The 7,622-nt window shown below is 33.6% G+C and overlaps 1 long non-coding RNA gene across 1 annotated transcript; it reads right to left on the bottom strand.

The window, feature by feature from the left end:
- Positions 1–635: 635 nt before the first annotated feature.
- Positions 636–1,241, bottom strand: LOC311074678. Its single transcript, XR_014604339.1, has 3 exons — positions 1,130–1,241; positions 787–898; positions 636–686 (listed from the first exon to the last, which is right to left on the bottom strand). It is a non-coding gene; the product is annotated as an uncharacterized lncRNA (long non-coding RNA).
- Positions 1,242–7,622: the final 6,381 nt, after the last annotated feature.

Here is a 7,622-nt window from a genome sequence, read left to right on the forward strand (position 1 = left end):
AATTTAAAAAGTGTGTTAATGTGTGTTAACAGACTATTGATCTGGGTGACATAGGACCATTTTTTATGTTTTCCTTAAGTGTTAGGCTATATAAATCTGGAGAACCCTTACTAACAGTAACCATGGTTTTGCTACACTAACTAAATGGTAATAAATTATTGTAATCAATCCACCATAAAAACATTGTTTCTACCCTTTACTATAATAAAAACCATGGTTAATTTAGCAAAGGACCCTGGGAACATGTCCTAAAAAGAACAGCTCATCCAAAAAATAGAGTTCTCTCGTTATTTACTCCATGTTGTTCCAAAACTGTATGAATTTATTTTGTATAACCTTAATTAAGATATCTTGAGAAATGACTTCACTGTTTTGTTTTTTTCCATAAAATGGGTTCCAATGTTATAGGCTCCAGTGTTGTTTTATTCCCAACATTCTTGTGTTTCACAGAAGTAAGTCATACAGGTTTGAAAATAATTTCATTTTGAAAGGACATTTATGTTTGGGTCAGCTAGGCCCGTAAACTCATATCAAGAAGACAGGTAAAATATTGTCTGGAGGGTTTGGACCAGTGTGCCTTTGAGCAGAGTTTACATGTTCTGCCTCTATTTCACGTGTATTTTACTATGACAATACTCACCGCAACTGAAGATCGTGTGGCTGGATAATATTTATTCCCAAAATTCCTGGATAATGAGGGAAACACACACATACAGAAATATTATTAGCTATTTGTATTTACTTACTAAAAGAGACATTTGCAAAAGCTTGCAAAATTTTACTCACCAGCTCAAAAACATATTATGATGACTCATCATTTTGACGGATCGGTAGGCCGATATCCCGCGATCAACAATATTCAAAAGCCTAGTTTGCATAGTGTGGTTCGAGTTCCTCTCTGTATAAAGACACAATGTTCTCAGTTCACTCATTGTAAAGCTCCTATGCTGAGGTTTATTTTATTTTTTTATCAAAAACTAAGTTAGCTGACAATATTTACACATGCTTAGCCTGAAACATTGACATAATATCGATATTGCTATAATCGCATTTAACATTAGATTCTCAATTTAACACACTATATTTTAATGTAGCAGAATGTATTTTTATATAAAATAAAGTTATTTACCTTCCGCAGATTGCAATATGTCTGTTACATGTACGTTGTTAAAATTCGTTGTCCATTTACATCCCGCAACTCGCTCAAAATAAAAATGTAACAGTACGATGCAAAATAATCCATGTTTTAAACAATGTAAAAGCCACAGACAGAACCGAAGGAGGCTAGTACTGAAGATCCCGAGCAGCACACACACACACACACACTCACTCACTCACTCCAACAGACGAATATTCAACCTTGACCAGTAAAAGGCGCGCATAGCTGTCATTGGCCAGATTCCTGGATGACAGTCTGAGTAACCAATCATGCTCAAAACAACTCGAAGAGACAGCCAATAATGTGGTAACATTGCAATTACAGGAAAAGATTACATGTTTTAAAAGAAAGAATATGAAAAAAATGTGCACGTGCTATTTATTTAGTTGTATTTGTAAGCTGGCTGTTATATTTAATCAATTGGTTAAATGGTGTCTTCATTGCAGTGCATGATAAAATAAAAAAACTTACAATAACATATAAATAATAATAATAAATAACATAAATAATATATACCATATATAACAACATATATTTACCACTGCTCTGCCAAACAGCAATTTAAAAGAGCAAACATATTATATATTAAACAGAGCAAACATTGCATATGTAGGCTATTCATATACAATTCTGTATACCTACCTACATGAAAAACGAATGGATTGGTGTCATGGTGACATTAGAGTTACATTCATGTGACCCATAATGATCCTTTTGCACTTTAACAAAATATTGACCTTTCCTTTAGAAACACTCTTATGCCTAATAATGTCAACTTGCTTTTCACCCTGTGTGGCACTGTTACACAACCTGTTAGTTTAGGGTTAATCCTCTGTTCAACGCAACACTTTGCTAACATTGGCATAATTCTATACAAGTTGCAACATATACCCTGGGTTTCACAGGCAAGGTTTAAGCCTGTAGTCCCAGACTAAAATGCACGTTTGAGCTGTTTTACCTGAAAGCAACTTGCACTGACATATCTTAAAATATGTCAGTGCATTGTTTTGTCTCAAGATGCACACCAGTAATGTGAAACCGGGTCTGGGTTAGAAATTAAGGGTTAAGGTTAACCCTAACTCTAACCCTAACCCTTGTCTAGACTTTTATTTAACAGCATGGATAGACTCCAAGGTGTTGACTGCAGTGGTTAGGCCTTTAGCGTTGATACAGGACGAATAACTTCTCACTGTGACAGTCTGTAATGTATTTTAGCAAAGAGTGTTTGTATGGATTGTCCCTAATTAAGCTAGAGCTATTGGTGCATTCAAGTCATGTCATAAAGATCGTATTTACAAGTTGAACGCCAACACAATGATGAGAATATGAGTAGGAAGCTCAGGATTTTCTTTAACCCCGATCTTGAAGAGTTAGGGGTGTGTCAGTGGGAAACATTGTGGGATACCACTATACTTAGGTATTCAGCAGTGACAATGAAGTAAGCTAATGCCTGCACAAAATATGATAGCATTATAATATAACAGTATAATATGTGATGATAAAGTTTACAGTGGCTTCATTAATTTAAAACATTAAAAAAAATTGTAAAACCTCATGAATACAAACTTCCCAGGAGGACTTAAATGCACCATATGTTCCATCGTGAACCCTGTTGGCCTGCTGTCTGACCAGCAAGCTCAATTTAACAATAATTGTGTAGTTTGATTGCTAAATGTTACATTTAAAATGCTCTAGTTTTGTTAACACGTCACATTACAAGAACGTTTTATAAAAAACACTCATCATCTCAGGTCTCAGTGATATCCTCAAAACATTTTACGAACGTTGATTTGATAATGTTCCTCCTCTGTTATTATGGAACATTGTGCCAATGTTTTACTGAGAACATTATATAATCTGTTATCTCAACAACATCCTCAAAACATCCTCAAAATGTTGCAAGTAAAATGTTCTAATTGTGTTAACACATCACATTACAAGAACGTTTTATAAAGAACATTCAACATCTCATCTCTCAATGATATCCTCAAAACATTTTCCTAATGTGACAGAGAGAATGTTCTTCTTTTGTTATCATGAAACATTGGGACAATGTTATATTGAGATCATTGTACAAACTTTAACTTTAACAACATTCCCAAAATATGCTCAAAATGTTGCAAGTAGAATGTTCTTCTTTTGTTTTTATGAAACATTGGGACAATGTTATTTTGAGATCATTGTACAAACTTTAACTTTAACAATATTCCCAAAATATGCTCAAAATGTTTTGTTATCATGAAACATTGGGACAATGTTATTGTGAGATCATTGTACAAACTTTAACTTTAACAACATTCCCAAAATATGCTCAAAATGTTGCAAGTAAAATGTTCTTCTTTTGTTTTTATGAAACATTGGGACAATGTTATTTTGAGATCATTGTACAAACTTTAACTTTAACAACATTCCCAAAATATGCTCAAAATGTTACAAGTAGAATGTTCTTCTTTTGTTTTCACGAAACATTGGGACAATGTTATTTTGAGATCATTGTACAAACTTTAACTTTAACAATATTCCCAAAATATGCTCAAAATGTTGCAAGTAAAATGTTCTTCTTTTGTTTTTATGAAACATTGGGACAATGTTATATTGAGATCATTGTACAAACTTTAACTTTAACAACATTCCCAAAATATGCTCAAAATGTTGCAAGTAGAATGTTCTTCTTTTGTTTTCACGAAACATTGGGACAATGTTATTTTGAGATCATTGTACAAACTTTAACTTTAACAATATTCCCAAAATATGCTCAAAATGTTGCAAGTAAAATGTTCTAATTGTGTTAACTCATCACATTAGAAGAACGTTTTATAAAGAACATTCAACATCTCATCTCTCAATGATATCCTCAAAACATTTTCCTAATGTGACAGAGAGAATGTTCTTCTTTTGTTATCATGAAACATTGGGACAATGTTTTATTGAGATCATTGTACAACTTGTTACCTCAGAAACATTCCCAAAACATCCTTTGAATGTTGCAGTTCAAATGTTATATCTTAGTTTACATTTAACGTTATAGGAACATTTTTTAAAATGAGAAAACATCCTTAAAATATTCGTTAAACATTACATTCAAATGTTTTCTTCAGAACATTAACCAAACTTGTAGGGAATGTTAGCCAAAGTTCTAAGAACGTTCCCTGCTAGCTGGGGAGATAAAGGTCAGGATCATAACTTTCAGATATATTACAGCACAATGAGTGTATTTTAGCACTGTTTGTTGTGTGTTTTTGGCATCTGATAGAGCTTTTGGACTTGAAACAAGACGTCAGACTTAACAAGCGGACTGAAACACAAATGTTTTAAAATTAAGTGAAGATGGACATTTTTTAATAAGTCAAAATTTGAATTTTTTACATTGATTTATTACATGGAGCATATGTGTTTCCATGCATTTTGTTGAGATGTCTTCTCTTGTGTCTTCTCTTCTATTATACATGGTTGATTAATCATGTTGCTTATATATTAAACAATTTTTTTGCGTATTCATTGATATTAATCTATTACTAGCTTTTTTCCCAAGTGCATGGATGTGTATGTATTAAAATAGATCTGAAATATGTAATAGACAATTCTTATTTTGTATTTGGTTCAGTTTGTTTATTATAATAGAAGGTAATGGTAACAACATCAAATGAATAAATACAAAAAATTGACATGTGGTTCCTGGAGTTACCCAAAGCGGCTCCACACAGAGCATATCAGAGTTCCTCAGGAGACCTGTGTGGTTCCTCAGAGAACCGGCCATTTTTAAAGGATCCTGGACGGTTCCTCCGGTGTGGCAAAGTGAAGAACCCCAGAAGGTTCCTCCAGACACCTTTTATTTTTACAGTGCGGCAAGAACGTCTACATATCTGGTGTCCCTCACACCAAAGATGTGTGAATTGCAGACACTTTCTATCGGTGTGAATGTGTGTTTTACTGCCTACAACCACCAAAACAGTGTTACATCAATGTTAATGTGTCAACGTTGAATCGACATCACTTTTGCACCCGCAAGTAATGTTGACTTTTTTTTTTCAATTTCATCCATAAATCAATGGTAATGGGATTGAATCAATGTTACAATGTGTTGTTGGTTCGACATCATGCTCGCACTCTCAATGAAACACAACTATAACTGACTTAAAGCCACACAACCTGAAATCAACTGAAGATGAAATAAGACAATAAATCTGTGAAGATCTGATTAAAGAACTCCACAAACTGCATTACCAGCTTCACTTATTACTAACCAGACTGACTTTATTTCTGTCAGACGTCTACAGAAGCTCTTATTGAGAATTAACAGAGGTTTAGATGTTTAGATTTTATTGAAAATGTTTGGTCACCATTACACCATGTCCTTTTTATGCGAGTTATGGTCTTTGTAACAGTGAGCCAAAACACATAATATGTTACAAAGGGAACCAGAAACAAAGATGATCAGGCGATATAGTTTTCAGCATCATAAAGTAGAATAACTCATTAATCTTATCACTGCCCAATAGTGGATAATTGTTATTAATAGATTATTTTCATCAAACAAAGCCTTCTTGCTCCAGATATACATTGTGTGTAGTAAAGTATATATTTTGACACACACACAGACATCAAGATTCAGCAAATGAATCTCAACAATTGTGACATGCTTCATGCTGGGAGCAATGAGTTACTAAGTTATACTAAGGTGACTCCCAGCATGCATTGCAGCACGAAGCATGTCACAGTTGTTGATATTCATATGCAGAATGTCTGATCTGTGGCAAGAAAGTATTGTTGGTGAATATAACCTATTCATAACTGTTTCAAAGACCACAAACTCACATTAAAGCAGCCATCTAGCGGCTTTATCCAATGTCATATTACTTTATTTTTGTTTGGTTTGCAATAGATAGCAGCAATCTTCCACTAAATCATGGCACAGTTTTCATGTAATCATCATGAATGAAATTGCTTTCTTCTGGTGTTAGAAGCAATAAAAGGCTTCGCAAATAAGCACTGATTTCATTTTTAATGTTTAATGTTCAGTGGGACATTTAGAGTTGTTTCTGTTATTGAATGTTGTGGTTATCATTGTGCTGAAGAACAACTCTGTTATCCCAACTAACTGAATTGTTACTGGATAAACTAAATCTGTCTTCAATTAAATGAATTAAGAGTAATGAATTATTTCTTGAGTATATTTACATCAATGGGGAAAATGGGGATATTAATGTCTGTAATATCATATAAGAAAAAACATGAAATCAAACTAAATTAACCCTTTCATGCATGAATTATGATAACCTCAGTCAGGATTTTTTTTCCTATGTGTTTTTATTGCATGAAAAACGAGATTTTTTTTTTGGTTTGGTTTTTTTGGTTTTTTTACACATTTTTCAAAGAGATTTTCAAGGTGAGAATCTCATAAAGAGATTTTATGGTCAAGATGGACACATTTCTAGCACAGCCCTCCTCTGAGAAAACCTAGAGATATGTTTTTATCAGTCTCATCTGAAATGAGCAGTGTTGGGGGAAACGCTTTACAAGTAGCATGCATTCAGATTACTTTTTGATCTAACAAGTAAAGTAATGCATTACAAGTCACATACATTATGTAATCACATAACTTTTTTTGATGTCAATGAAAATTACATTCTAATAATACAAATAAATGTATTTACAGTCAAAAAAATTCACTGCAGATTAAGTATTTTCAAAGACAACATTCACAGTATAAGTATGAATTGTAGCTGAAATATAACCATTAATGCACGAGGTCCACTATAGTGGACAGATCAGATTTTTCTCCCAATCTAACATCAAAACTTGGAAAAAATAACTGTGATAGGACTCATTAGATATTGCTTGATGCTGTAATATTTGTTTTACCTACAAGAGTCTCCTAGGACAGAAGGATGGAGCAACTTATTCCGGAGCAACTCTGACTGACCATTGGATATCTTGGTTTGGAGGGGAAAAATCGACACACAACGGCTTGCCACTTGGTTGCAATATTGCAACCAAGTGGCAAGCCGTTGTGTGTCGATGCACCAGGGTCCACTGAAGAGGCTGATGTGCAACTATGCCATCAAAACCCGTGCAAATTCAAGAAAATGCTTTTTTAATAGCTGTCCACTGTAGTGACCACTATGCATGAAAGGGTTAATGTTATGTTGATGTGTGGCGATTTACACTATTGGATTTTAATATCCAATATAGGATATGTAGCCTATATAGTTCATTCCTGCTTCTTTTTTTACTATCTGAATTATATATATATATATAAAAAAAATATTTTATTTATAAATGAATTTCACTGTATATAGTCTAAAGTATGAAAGAAATGTATGTACAGTTTTAGAATTGACACAACATCATTAAACACAACAATACGCCATCGCATTCACGACTCTCCTGTGATTAAAGGCGACACTTCCGGTTTTCTTCCCACCCGAGCCTCGCTTTCGATTTCAAAATAACGGCTGCGTGA

This window comes from Abramis brama, assembly GCF_963993115.1.
Source record: "Abramis brama genome assembly, chromosome: 23".
NCBI classification, from domain to species: domain Eukaryota; kingdom Metazoa; phylum Chordata; class Actinopteri; order Cypriniformes; family Leuciscidae; genus Abramis; species Abramis brama.